Here is a 15352-nt window from a genome sequence, read left to right on the forward strand (position 1 = left end):
ACATTTAGAGTATTTTGTATGCTGTAGTCTCTGATATTTTTATAGTGTTTATACTATATAACATTTAAAATTGTTATGAATTATTTTCCTTTTTAAGTGTACAGTAGGAAAATTAACAGTTAAGTTTCTATTCTTCCTCAGGGAATAAAGGTTGGAACTTTACTAATTTTAAAATATTTAACATTTTGCATAAATCTATTTAAAATACATTTTAACTTTTACTTCTAATGCAAAAAACTTACCCATCTGTAATTATAGATGGAATATGCCTAAATAGGAAGAAAAATGCTTGGTTTAGTTTACACATTAAGATGGTTATAATTTTTAAACATTTTATTATGAAATAAAAGCATACCAAAACTTTATAATTTAATAAATAATCACAAAGAGTACCTTTATGTGTTAGTTGCCTCATCACAGTGATGCTATATAACAAGCAACCTCAAATATCTTAGTGGTTTATAACAGGTGTTTGCTTTTCTCATACCTGGGCTTTGGGTCAGTTGAACTTTTGGCTGGGCTTGGCTAATGGCTGCAGAAATGGTTTGGGTGTGTTCCAGGTATTTCTGAAACCCAGGATACCCATGAGTATGTTGCTTTCACAATGGTGGCAAAAACATGAGAGAGGAATCCCAATTGTGGAAACATATTTTTACTTCTATTTACATCCAGTGGATCAGTGTATAGAGACCATGATTAATGTTTTTTATATGCATTTATTCAAGGATTAATCTTATTAATATACAAATCCAGTATTATTTTTAATACTATGGGTCAAAATTTTAAAAATTGAGGATTTTTTAAAAAGTATATTTTAAAATGTACTTTAAAGTACAAAGAATTGTATATTAAACCTAAGACTATCTCCTTACTATGAATTTAAAAATTCAAAGCAATGTACTATATGTTTCTATTTTTTCTGTTTTCAGTTTTTAAAAGAAATATATTATTGAATTTTCTTCTTTACCTTTTTCCAGTTCTTTCTTTCCTAGACGTAAGCATGATTTGCTGGGTACTCGCTTCTTCTCCCCAGGCATAGTCCAAAGTAACCTTAAGACTTGTGGTGGAGGGGAAGAATGTTCAGTAGATAGACAAAGGGCATGAAGGGGAAGGGAGGGGGCAACAGGAAATAGGAAAGACAGTAGGATAAATCTGACTTAACTTTTCTATGTACATATATAAATACACCATAGTGAACCTCCACATCATGAACGACCACAAAACTAGGATCCTAATTAGGCTAAGATGTACTCCATGTTTATATAAATATGTCAAAATATATTCTACTGTTGTGTATAACTAAAAAGAAGAACAACAACAAAATGACTGCTGTATTCAGGATTGGGGATATAGCTCTGTGGTAGATTGCTTGCCTAGCATGCACAAGTCCCTGGGTTCAGTCTCCAGAATGATGGTGGGCGGGGGGCAGTTGTCTGTCTCAGAATTTTCCATCTCCATGTGATAAACATTACATTATAGTTTTGCACAGTTAATCATTGATATCAAGTTTTATGTACACTGGTAGAGAAAGAAAATGAATAAATCAGTATTATAATAATAATGACTATAACAATAACCAAACACATGTGGAGGCTACAACCCATTTTTAAGAAAAATTATCCTATTTTTATTTTGCCTGTAAGAATGGTATAAAATTCCTAAGTCAACTGAGACTTCACTAACCCTGCATATGTATGATTAAGTTGATTTTTTGGTTTATTTCTATCATCAGGTATGGTAAAGTAGTTTTCCAAGTGTTATATTCCTAATAACTATGATTTTTTTCCATTTTTATTTTTATTTTTAAAAATTTATTTTTTTCCCATTCCCATCACCCCACCCCTCCCCTCACTACCCTCTGCGTAATCCAAAGTTCCTTCATTTTTTTCTACCCACTCCCCACTATGAATCAACTTCCGCTTATCAGAGAAAACATTTGGCTTTTGGTTTTTTGGGATTGACTTATTTCACTTAGCATGATGTTCTGTAGTTCCATCCATTTACCTGCAAAAGCCATAATTTCATTCTTCTTTGAGGCTGAGTAATATTCCATTGCATATATATACACCACATTTTCTTTTATCCATTCATCTGTTGAAGGGCATCTAGGTTGGTTCCATAGTTTAGCTATGGTGAATTGAGCTGCTATAAACATTGATGTGGGTGTGTCACTGTAGTATGCTGATTTTAAGTCCTTTGAGTATAAACCAAGGAGTGGGATAGCTGGGTCAAATGATGTCTCCATTCCAAGTATTCTGAGTAATCTCCATTCTGCTTTCCATAGTGGTTGCACCAATCTGCAGTCCCACCAGCACATAGGAATATACCTTTTTTCCCACTTCCTTGCTAATCCTTATTATTGCTTGTATTCTTGATTGTCATTCTACTCGAGTGAGATGAAATCTGAGAGTAGTTTTGATTTACATTTCTCTAATTGCAAGAGATGATGAACAGTTTTTCATGTTTGTTGATTAATTGTATTTCTTCTGTGAAGTGTCCAGTTCCTCAACTCATTTATTGATTGGATTATTTGATTTTTTTGGTGTTAGATTTTTTGAGTTCTTTATATATCCTGGAGATTTGTGCTTCTGAGGTGCATGTGGTAAAGATTTTCTCCCGATCTATAGGCTCTCTTTTCACATTTTTTATTGTTTCCTTTGCTGAAAAGAAGCTTTTCAGTTTGAATCCATCCCATTTATTGATTCTTGATTTTACTTCTTGTGCTGTAAGGGTCTTGTTAAGGAAGTCAAATCATAGGCTGACATAGAGAAGATTTGGGCCTACTTTTTCTTCTATGAGGCACAGAGTCTCTGTTCTGTTGTCTAAGTCTTTGATCTACTTTGAGTTGTGTTTCATGCAGGGTGAAGGATAAAGGTTTAATTTCATTTTGTTACATGTGGCTTTCCATTTTTCCCAGCACCATTTGTTGAATAAGCTATCTTTTCTCCAGTGAATGTTTTTGGCACACTTGTCTAGTATGAGATAACTATTTATGTGGGTTTGTCTCTGTGTCTTCTATTCTCTACCATTGGTCTGTGTGTCAGTTTGCTGTTTTTATTACTGTAGCTCTGTAGTATAGTTTGAGGTCTAGTATTGTGACGCCTTCTGTTTCACTATTCTTGCTAAGAATTGCTTTGGCTATTCTGGATCTCTTACTGTTCCAAATGAATTTCATGATTGCTTTTTCTAGTTCTAAGAGGAATGTCATTGGGATTTTAATAGGAATTGCATTAATTTGTGTAATGCTTTTGGTAATGTGGCCATTTTCACAATATTAATTCAGCTTATCAGGGAACATGGGAGGTCTTTCCATCTTCTAAGGTCTTCTTCAGTTTGTTTCTTTCTTTAGTGTTCTGTGGTTTTCATTGTCTTTCACCTCTCTTGTTATATTGATTCCCTAGGTTTTTTTTTTTTTTTTTTTTTTTTGAAGCTACTGTGAATGGGGTAGTTTTCTTAATTTCTCTTTCAGTGGATTCATTACTGATGTGTAGGAATGCATTTGATTTATGGGTATTGATTTTATAACGGGCTACTTTGCTGAATTCAGTTATGAGTTCTAGAAGTTTTCTGGTGGAATTTTTTGGGTCTCCTAAATATAGAATCATGTCATTGGCAAATAGTGATAGTTTGAGTTCTTCTTTTCCTGTTTGTATCCCTTTAATTTCTTTCATCTGTCTGATTGCTCTGACTAGAGTTTCAAGGATGATGTTGAATAGAAGTGGTGAAAGAGGACATTCCTGTCTTGTTCCCGTTTTTAGAAGGGAATTCTTTCTATTATTCTCCATTTAGAATGATATTGGCCTTTGGTTTGGCATATATGGCTTTTATAATGTTGAGGTATGTTCCTACTGTCCCTAGTTTTTATAGTGTTTTGAACATGAAGAGGAGCTGTATTTTGTCAAATGATCTTTCTGCATCTATTGAGATAATCATATGATTCTTGTCTTTGTCTATTGATGTGATATATTATGTTTATTGGTTTCTGTATGTTGAACCAACCTTGCATCCTGGGATGAACCCCACTAGATAGTGGTGCACTATCTCTTTAATATATTGTTGTATGCAATTTGCCAGAATTTTATTGAGAATTTTTGCATCTGTGTTCATCAGGGATATTGAGCTGAGATTTTCTTTCCTTGATGTGTCTTTGTCTGGTTTTGGTATCAGGGTGATACTTGCCTCATAGAAAGAGTTTGGAAGGGTTCCCTCCTTTTATATTTCATGGAATAATTTGAGGAGTATTGGTATTAATTTTTCTTTAAAGGTCTTGTAGAGAATCTATCTGGTCCTGTTCTTTTCTTGGATGGTAGGCTTGGTGGCATCTTCTATTTCATTGCTTGAAATTGATCTGTTTAAATTGTGTATGTTCTCCTGCTTCAGTTTGGGTAGGTCATGTATCTCTAGAAATTTGTCAATGTCTTTGAGATTTTCTATTTTATTGGAGTATAAATTTTCAAAATATTTTCTAGTTATCTTCTGTACTTCAGTAGTGTTCATTGTGGTATTTCCTTTTTCATTACAAATTTTAGTAATTTGAGTTTTCTATCTTTCTCTGTGTTAATATGGCTAAGCGTTTATCAATGTTTTTTATTTTTTCAAAGAACCAATTTTTTGTTTTGTCAGTTTTTCAGTTGTTTCTTTTATTTCAATTTCATTGATTTTAGCTCTGATTTTAATTATTTTCTGTCTTCTGCTGCCTATTTGTTCTTCTTTTTCTAGGGCTTTGAGATGTAATATTAGGTCATTTATTTGTTCACTTTTTAATCTTTCAATATATGAGCTCAGTGCAATGAACTTTCATCTTAGCACTGCCTTCATAGTGTCCCAGAGATTTTGATATGTCATATCAATGTTCTCATTTACCTCTAAGTATTTTTTTATTTCCTCCCTCATTTCTCATTTATCCATTAGTCATTCAATAGAATGCTATTTAGTTTCCAGTTGTTGGAGAAGCTTCTATTTTTTTTTTCTTTTTTTATTGTGAACAAATGGGATACATGTTCTTTCTCTGTTTGTACATAGAGTAAAGGCATACCATTTGTGTAATCATATGTTTACATAGGGTGATGTTGGTTGATTCATTCTGTTATTTTTTCCCCTTCCCCCCACCCCTCCCATCCCTATTTTCCCTCTATACAGTCCTTCCTTCCCCCATTCTTGCCCCCCTCCCTAACCCTCACTCTAACCCTAAAACTAACCTCTCCCACGCCCCATTATGTATCATCATCCACTTATCAGCGAGATCATTCTTCCTTTGGTTTTTTGAGATTGGCTTATCTCACTTAGCATGATATTCTCCAATTTCGTCCATTTGCTTGCAAATGCCATAATTTTATCATTCTTTATGGCTGAGTAATATTCCATTGTATATATATACGCCACAGTTTCTTTATCCATTCATCAACTGAAGGGCATCTAGGTTGGTTCCACAATCTGGCTATGGTGAATTGAGCAGCTATGAACATTGATGTGGCTGTATCTCTGTAGTATGCTGATTTTAAGTCCTTTGGGTGTAGGCCAAGGAGTGGGATAGCTGGGTCAAATGGTAGTTCCATTCCAAGTTTTCTAAGGAATCTCCATACTGCCTTCCAGAGTGGTTGCATTAATTTGCAACCCCACCAGCAATGTATGAGTGTACCTTTGTCCCCACATCCTCGCCAACACCTGTTGTTGCTTGTGTTCTTGATAATCGCCATTCTGATTGGGGTGAGATGGAATCTTAGGGTGGTTTTGATTTGCATTTCTTTTATTACTAGAGATGTTGAACATTTTTCCATATGTTTGTTGATTGTTTGTAGGTCTTCTTCTGTGAAGTGTCTGTTCATTTCCTTAGACCATTTGTCGATTGGGTTATTTGTAGTCTTGGTGTTGAGTTTTTTGAGTTCTTTATAGATTCTGGAGATTAGTGCTCTATCTGAAGTATGATTGGCAAAGATTTTCTCCCACTCTGTAGGCTCTTTCTTCACATTGCTGATAGTTTCCTTTGCTGAGAGAAAGCTTTTTAGTTTGAATCTATCCCAGTTGTTGATTCTTGCTTTTATTTCTTGTGCTATGGGAGTCCTGTTGAGAAAGTCTGGTCCTAAGCCGACATGTTGAAGATCTGGGCCTACTTTTTCTTCTATAAGATGCAGGGTCTCTGGTCTGATTCCGAGGTCCTTAATCCATTTTGAGTTTAGTTTTGTGCACAGTGAGAGATATGGGTTTATTTTCATTTTGTTGCATATGGATTTCCAATTTTCCCAGCACCATTTATTGAAGAGGCTATCTTTTATCCATTGCATATTTTTGGCTCCTTTGTCTAGTATGAGGAAATTATATTTATTTGGGTTTGTGTCCGTGTCCTCTATTCTGTACCATTGATCTACCTGTCTCTTTTGGTACCAATACCATGCCGTTTTTGTTACTATTGCTTTGTAGTAGAGTTGAAGTTCTGGTATTGCTATACCCCCTCCTTCATTTTTCCTGCGAAGGATAGCTTTAGCTATTCTGGGTTTCTTATTCTTCCAGATGAATTTCATGATTGCTTGTTCTATTTCTGTAAGGTACGTCGTTGGGATTTTAATTGGAATTGCATTGAATCTGTATAGCACTTTTGGTAGTATGGCCATTTTGACAGTATTAATTCTGCCTATCCAGGAACATGGGAGATCTTTCCATCTTCTGAGGTGTTCTTTAATTTCTTTCTTTAGTGTTCTGTAGTTCTCATTGTAGAGGTCTTTCAGCTCTTTTGTGAGATTGATTCCCAAATATTTTATTTTTTTCGAGGCTATTGTGAATGGGGTAGTTTTCCTAACTTCTCTTTCTGAAGATTCATCACTTATGTATAAAAATGCATTAGATTTATGAGCATTGATCTTATATCCCGCTACTTTACTAAATTCACTTATGAGTTCTAAGAGAGTTTTCTGGTGGAATTTCCTGGTTCCTCTAAGTATATAATCATATCATCAGCAAATAGGGATAGTTTGAGTTCTTCTTTCCAATTCGTATCCCTTTAATTTCTTTGGTCTATCTAATTGCTCTGGCTAGAGTTTCAAGGACGATATTGAATAGGAGTGGTGAGAGAGGGCATCCCTGCCTTGTTCCAGATTTTAGGGGGAATGCTTTCAGTTTTTCACCATTAACAATAACATTAGCCATGGGCTTAGCATAGATGGCCTTTACAATGTTAAGGAACGTTCCCACTATCCCTATTTTTTCTAGTGTTTTGAGCATGAAGGGGTGCTATATTTTATCAAATGCTTTTTCTGCATCTATTGAAATAATCATGTGATTCTTGACTTTAAGTCTGTTGATATGGTGAATTACATTTATTGATTTCCTGATGTTGAACCAACCTTGCATCCCTGGGATGAAACCCACTTGATCATGATGCACTATCTTTTTAATACATTTTTGTATGCGATTTGCTAAAATTTTGTTGAGAATTTTTGCGTCGATGTTCATTAAGGATATTGGTCTGAAATTTTCTTTCCTCGATGTGTCTCTGTCTGGTTTAAGTATCAGGGTGATATTGGCTTCATAGAATGAGTTTGGGAGGGTTCCCTCCCCTTCTATTTCATGGAATACTTTGAAAAGTATTGGATTGAGCTCTTCTTTAAAGGTTTTGTAGAACTCGGCTGAGAACCCATCTGGTCCTGGACTTTTCTTTGTTGGTAGGCTTTTGATGACTTCTTCTATTTCATTACTTGAAATTGGTCTATTTAAATTGTGTATGTCCTCCTCGTTTAGTTTAGGCAATTCATAGGTCTCTAGAAACTTGTTGATATCTTCGAAATTTTCTATTTTGTTGGAATATAGATTTTCAAAATAGCTTCTAATTATGTTTTGTATTTCAATCGTGTCTGTTGTGATATTTCCTTGTTCATTCCGAATTTTGGTAATTTGGGTTTTCTCTCGTCTTCTCTTTGTTAGTGTGGCTAAAGGTTTATCAATTTTGTTTATTTTTTCGAAGAACCAACTATTTATTTTGTCAATTTTTTGTATTGTTTTTTTTCGTTTCAATTTTGTTGATTTCAGCTCTGAGTTTAACTATTTCCTGTCTTCTACTACTTTTGGTGTTGGTCTGTTCTTCTTTTTCTAGGGCTTTGAACTGTAGTGTTAGGTCGTTTATTTTTTGAGTTTTACTTCTTTTATTAAATGCGCTCCATGAAATAAATCTTCCTCTAAGTACTGCTTTCAGAGTGTCCCAGAGATTTTGATATGATGTTTCTTTGTTCTCGTTTACCTCTAAGAATGTTTTAATTTCCTTCCTAATATCTTCTGTTATCCATTCCTCATATAATAGCATATTGTTTAATCTCCAGGTGTTGGAGTAATTTCTGTTTTTTACTCTTTCATTTATTTCTAGTTTCAATCCATTATGGTCTGATAAAATACAAGGAAGTGTCTCTATCTTCTTGTATTTGCTAACAGTAGCTTTGTGGCATAATATATGGTCTATTTTAGAGAAGGATCCATGTGCTGCTGAGAAGAAAGTGTATTCACTCTTCGTTGGATGGTATATTCTATAAATGTCTGTTAAGTCTAAATTATTGATTGTGTTATTGAGATCTATGGTTTCTTTGTTCAATTTTTGTTTGGAAGATCTGTCCAGTGGTGAGAGAGGCGTGTTAAAATCACCTAGTATTATTGTGGTCTATTTGGTTTCTGAGATTGAGAAGGATTTGTTTGACATACATGGGTGAGCCACTGTTTGGGGCATAGATATTTATGATTGTTATGTCTTGCTGATTTATGGTTCCGTTAAGCAGTATGAAATATCCTTCTGTATCCCTTCTGATTAACTTTGGCTTGAAGTCGACATTATCTGAAATGAGGATGGATACCCCAGCTTTTTTGCTGGGTCCATGTGCATGGTAAGATTTTTCCCATCCTTTCACCCTTAGTCTTTGGGTATCTCTTTCCAAGAGATGAGTCTCTTGCAGGCAACATATTGTTGGATCTTTCTTTTTTATCCAATCTGCCAGTCTATGTCTTTTGATTGATGAATTCAGGCCATTAATATTCAGGGTTATTATTGAGATATGATCTGTATTCCCGGTCATTTGACTCATTTTATTCATTTATTTGCTTATTTTCGACACGACTTGGTTCCTCTTTATTTGAGAGTTCCTTTAGGATATCTCCTCCCTTTGCTGATTTGTTTCTTTGTTTTTCATATCTTCTTCATGGAATATTTTGCTGAGAATGTTCTGTAATGCTGGCTTTCTTTTTGTATATTCTTTTAGCTTTTGTTTATCATGGAAGGATTTTATTTCATCGTCAAATCTGAAGGTAAGTTTTGCTGGGTATAAGATTCTTGGTTGGCATCCATTTTCTTTTAGGGCTTGAAAAATGTTATTCCAGGCCCTTCTAGCTTTTAAGGTCTGGATTGAAAAATCTGCTGATATCCGTATTGGTTTCCCCCTGAATGTAATTTGGTTCTTTTCTCTCACAGCTTTTAAGATTCTGTCTTTATTTTGTGTGTTAGGTATTTTCATTATAATGTGCCTTGGTGTGGGTCTGTTGTAATTTTGTGTATTTGGAGTCCTATAAGCCTCTTGAACTTGATTTTCCATTTCGTTCTTCAGATTTGGGAAATTTTCTGAAATTATCTCATTGAATAGGTTGTTCATTCCTTTGGTTTGTTTCTCTAAGCCTTCCTCAATCCCAATAATTCTCAAATTTGGCCTTTTCATGATATCCCATAGTTCTTGTAGATTCTGTTCATGATTTCTTACCATCTTCTCTGTTTGTTCGACTTTGTTTTCGAGGTTAAATATTTTGTCTTCATTATCTGAGGTTCTTTCTGTCTTCCAGGTGTTCTATCCTATTGGTTGTGCTTTCTATGGAGTTCTTAATTTGGTTTATTGTTTCCTTCATTTCAAGGATTTCTGTTTGGTTTTTTTTCAATATCTCTAACTCTTTATTGAAATGGTCTTTTGCTTCCTGTATTTGCTCTTTTAACTGTCTATTGGTGGGTTCATTCAATGCCTGCATTTGCTCTTTCATTTCATCGTTTGCTTCCCTTATCATGTTGATTATGTACATTCTGAACTCCCTTTCTGACATTTCTTCTGCCATGCTGTCATTGGATTTTATTGGTATAACATCCAGATTTGTTTGAGGCATTTTCTTCCCTTGTTTTCTCATGTCGTTCAGGTGTCAGTGGACTGCAGAGATGTTGCAGATTTCCTCTATTGACTTATAATGTCCCTGAAGATTGCTAGTGTATCCCCTCTTATCCTTCAGTAGCCTGAAGTCTTAGAGGAAGTTAATACTTCGGTGTTCCCCTAGGTAGCTGCCTCTCTAGGGGTGGTGGTCTTCAGGTGGGGTATATTCCCTGCTAGTGGGCAGAGGTGCCTCTACTTGTTGACCAGTGGTCATCCAAAGGGGAACTAGACTGCGAGCTGAGGCAATGCCTGTTTGGGCCTGTGTCTCTGGTTTTACTGTCTTTGTGGGAAAACCTCACTCGGCGGGGAAGACCCACCCGGTGGGGAGGTCTCGCTAGTCTGTTCCCCTCCTAGAGGTTCCCCTCAGTCCACAACTACTGCCTGGGCAGGGCAGCCTTCCCAGACAACGTTTCCAGGGGCCTGGACCTACCTCCTGGGCTTGGGAGCCCTGCCCTTCGCAGACGAGTCTCCTTAGGTGGCCCCTCCTCAGAGAAGCTGCCCGCAGTCCTGGAACCTTTGCTCCACCCCTCAGCTGGTCTCTGTGTAGCTCTTTCAAGAAAAGGTGCTTAGATCCCCGACTCGGACCGTGCTTTGCACCTAATCGCCTGGCTATGGGACCCGTCCTCTGAGCAGTCACTTGGAGCCTCGTACATATGCTCCAAGCCCCAGTGACCCGTCACTCGTCTCTTCCTCCAGGCAGCCACCCGGTGTTCTGTGTGGGCGCTTGGAGACCAAGCCACTCACTGCACACCTCCACCTCCTCAGGACAGCCCCCACCCCGTTGTTCAGGCGGTTGCTGAATCCAAATAGCTCGCCGCCCAACTCTTTCTCTGGCAGCCCCCGGAGCCCCGGCAGATTGCTCCAAAAAAACAAAAAAACAAGTGGTGTGCTGCTCGGCCTCCTCTGCAAGGTTCTCCACTTTCCGAGTTCACTGTTCCAGCGGGGGGAGGTGTGTCTTGCCGCCTGGGCAGGGCAGCCTTCTCAGGCAACGTTCCCAGGGGCCTGGACCTCCCTCCTGGGCTTGAGAGCCTCACCCTTCGCAGACGAGTCTCCTTAGGTTAGAGAAGCTGCCTGCAGTCCTGGAAACTTCAATCCGCCATTTTTTCGCTCCGCTTCACTGTCCGTATTTACCGCTCCCATGGGGGTGGGGCGTCTCGCCGAGTCACTCTACTTCACAAAGTTCTCTGCGTTCTGGGGCTACTGCCCCATCCGGGACGCCTCCCCTATGGGAGAAACTCACCCGGCGGCTTTGAGTTGGTCCCAAGTCACTATCTCCTCTTTTGAATCTTGAGTCCTGGAGCAACATGAAATGCAGCCGCCCTCTAGTCCTCCATCTTGAACCGCCCTCCTTCTATTTTTTATTTTATTGTTGATTTCTAATTTCATTCCATTATGATATGATAGAATGAAGAGTAGTATTTCTGTCTTTTTGTATTTGTTGAGAGTTGTTTTGTACCATATAAACACATGGTCTATTTTAGAGAAGGATTCATGTGCTGCTGAGAAGAATATGGATTCACGGGCTGGGACTATAGCTCAGTGGTAGAACACTTGCCTAGGATGTGTGAGGCACTGGGTTCAATCCTTGGCACCACATAAAAGTAAATAAATAAAGCTATTTCTTAAAAAAAAGTGTATTCGCTCTATGATGGATGGAATACTCTTTGCCCATTATGTCTAAATCATTGATTGTATTATTTAATTCTGTAGTTTCTTTGTTTAGTTTTTGTTTGTAAGATCTATCCAGTGGTGAGGGAGGTGTGTTAAAGTCACCTAGTATTACTGTGTTGTCTCTGATTTTTGAAATTGTGAAGGGTTTTTTTGATATACGTTCCATTGTTTGGGGCATATGTATTTATGATTGCTGTGTCTTGTTGATTTATGATTCCCTTAAGCAGTATGAAATGTGCTTCTTTGTCCCTTCTGACAAATTTTGGTTTGAAGTTCCCTTTGTCTGATATGAGGATGGAAACCCCTGCTTGTTTACACAGTCCATGTGAGTGATGTTTTTTCCCAACCTTTCTCCTTCAGTCTATGGATGTCTTTTCCTAGGAGGTGAGTCTCTTGAAGACAGCATATTGTTGGGTCTTCTTATTAAAATCCAATCTGCCAGTCTGTGTCTTTTGAGTGATGGAGTTTAGGCCATTAACATTCAGAGTTATTAAAGTATGATTTGTATTCCCAGTCATTTTGGTTTATTTTTGGTTTTTAACTTGACTTAGTTTCTCCTTTGATTGACCTTTCCTTTAGTGTAGTTCCTCTCTTGCCTGATTTTTTTTTTCCATTTTCTCCTCATGGAATATTTTGCTGAGAGTGTTCTGTAGTGCAGGCTTCCTAGTTGTGAATTCTTTTAACTTTTGTTTATCATGGAAGGCTTTTATTTTGTCTTCAGATCTGAATCTTAATTTTGCTGGATATAAAATTCTCAGTTGGCACCCATTTTGTTTCAGGGCTTGATATATGTTATTCCAGGACCTCTTGGCATTGAAGGTCTGGGTTAAGAAATCAGCTGAAATCTGAATTGGCTTCCCCCTATGTGTAATTTGTTTTTTTTTCTTTCACAGCCTTTAAAATTCTATTTTTATTCTGTATGTTAGTCATTCTCATTATAATGTTCCTTGGTGTGGGTCTGCTGTAATTTTGTACATTTGGGGTCCTGTAAGCCTCTTGTAGTTGATTTTCTGTTTCATTCTTCAAATTTGTGAAGTTTTCTGATATTATGTCATTGAAAAGAGTGTACATTCCTTTGATTGTTGTATCTCCATGCCTTCATCTATTCCAATAAATCTTAAATTTGGTCTTTTCATGTTATCCCATATTTCTTGGAAGTTGTCTTCATCGTTTCTTACCATCTTCTTTGTGCAATGACTTTATTTTCAAGAGTATATATTTTGTCTTCATTGTCTGAGGTTCTGTCTTCCAAGTGGTCTAGTCTCTTGGTGCTAATTTCCATTGAATTTTTAATTTGGTTCATTGTTTCATTTTGAGGATCTCCACTTCATTCCTTTTTATAATATTTGCCTCTTTATTGAAGTGATCTTTCACTTCCTGTTTTTCTCTCCAATGCCATACTTTATTTCGAAGAGCAATCTAACTATATTTTCTGAACTCCTTCTGCTGTGTTGTCCACGGATTCTATTGTTGGAAGATTGTGGTTTGTTTGAGTCATTTTATTCTCTTGTTTTTTCATGTTGTTATGTGTCTTCTCATCTAGCAGTATGGATCTGAGGCAGTACAGTTTTTTCTCTTTAGTCCCTGAAGGCTTCCAGTACCTCACTTTTAAGGGGGAGACCAATATTAACAGCACTGGATCACCATGAACCAAATGGCTCCTATTAAGGCATTTAAAGTTTTGTTGCAATAAACAGAAATGAAGGGATCAATTATTATCTACAATATATATATAAGTTTGCTAAAAGGGTTTACCATTTCAAATGATGAACAATGAGGGAATAGATATAGTGTAAGATGTGATGTTTCTCAGGGAGAAGGAGAGAAGATAGAAGTTAAAAATTTATCGTAAGGGTAAGGGAGGAATTAATAGAGGTTGACTGTTAGTATGAAAGAAGTGAGAAAGAGAATGCAGGGACACAGATAGTAATTGTTACTCCAGTTGATTTAAAATTGATTGATTGCCTGCTGAATAGTATTTTATCATAGAAATTCTAAACTGCAGCTAGGTGGTAGTCTAGGTTATGTTGCTGTAATGGGCTTATAATGGGATCCCTTTAATGGAATGCCTGGAATTTGTCCACATTCTTTCCTTCATCCTGTAGGCTGAAACTTGGTCACATGTTCATACATAGTTGTTGTAAGGAAGATTGGAAAATATAATGTATAGATGAAAGGAGAAGGAACAATAGATATTAGGGGCCATTTGACAGTTTATACCACACTATGAAAGGAAAACAAGTACAACTGGCCCTCCATATATGTGGGTTCCAAACACAGATTGAAAATATTCAGAGAAAATAATTGTAGCTGTACATGTAGAGACATTTGTCTTGTCATTATTCCCTCAACAAAAATCTAGCAAATATAAGAAATCTAGAGAATATTTAAAGTAGATAAGAGAATATGCAAATACTATGCCATTTTACACAATTTTACCTAAAGGATTTGAGCCTCCACAGATTTTGGTGTCTGGGGGTCCTTGAATCAATCCCCACCTACCAAGGGACAACTTTATATGGAAAAAAAGTTTAACTCTACACTAATCAAATAAGAGCACATTTGAATAATTAACCATATTAGCAAAGAATTATTTCTTAATGACTATACATACAGTATTAGAGTAAGAATAAATTGGCACAGACATTTGAGAAAGTATTTACAGTTGAACTTTCAAAAAAATTTTATACATGGTATAATTTTTCACTCTGTAAATAGAGAATTTACCTGAGGTGGGTAGCAGAGGAGAGTAAGTATGCTATAACCAGAAAACCATTCACAGAACTCTTCATAATTGGAAAGTTTAATTTATCCTAAATTTTCAACAGTAGGAACAAGGTTGAATATTTTTATCTGTGGTATTGCCATAAGAAATAAGAAAAATAGGATTAAATGAATAATTATTAATGTATAGTAGAAAAGCTGAATTCCAAATTATACTTACTGTATGACAACTATGTAAACAAATAAAAAACAGGGAAAAGATAGGTAGGATACACATTAAAATACCGTGAGTGGCAAGGACCTTGTCTTTTTTACCTGTATTTTATTAATATTGAGAATTCATACTTTTATAATGCAAACTTTGTTTCAGAGCAGTATCACAAGGAAAGAAATATTTTCTGTGACTCTCGGAGTAGAATAAGACTAACATAAGACTAGTGGTAGATATTAACAACAAGCAGATTTGGGTTTATTGTAAGATAACCTGTTTTTTAGTTAGAGCCATCTGTGTATGGAATAGATCGCTAAAAACTCATCTTCTCAATGAGACCCTCATTGAGAAGTTTTAGCAGCATCCTGTCCAAATTTCCTCTGTATTCCTAATCTCTCACAATATTTTCTAATTGTTTTTTCATATCAGTGACAATTTATTAAAATACTAGGGAATTTGCTTATTTAGTTTAGTTGTGTACTATGTATATCCCACCTCTAGAATTCTGGCTCCTTTTGGAAAGCAAAGAAACATTTCTGTTTAGTTCATTTATATATCATAAGAAACTCAAACACTGTCTTACATATGGAAG

General features: G+C 36.3%; 1 protein-coding gene across 1 annotated transcript in view; it reads left to right on the forward strand.

The window, feature by feature from the left end:
• Alms1 (ALMS1 centrosome and basal body associated protein) overlaps positions 1 to 15352 on the forward strand; it is a 226398-nt gene that overhangs the window by 129492 nt on the left and 81554 nt on the right.

This window comes from Sciurus carolinensis, chromosome 13 (genome assembly GCF_902686445.1).
Source record: "Sciurus carolinensis chromosome 13, mSciCar1.2, whole genome shotgun sequence".
Classification (NCBI taxonomy): Eukaryota; Metazoa; Chordata; class Mammalia; order Rodentia; family Sciuridae; genus Sciurus; species Sciurus carolinensis.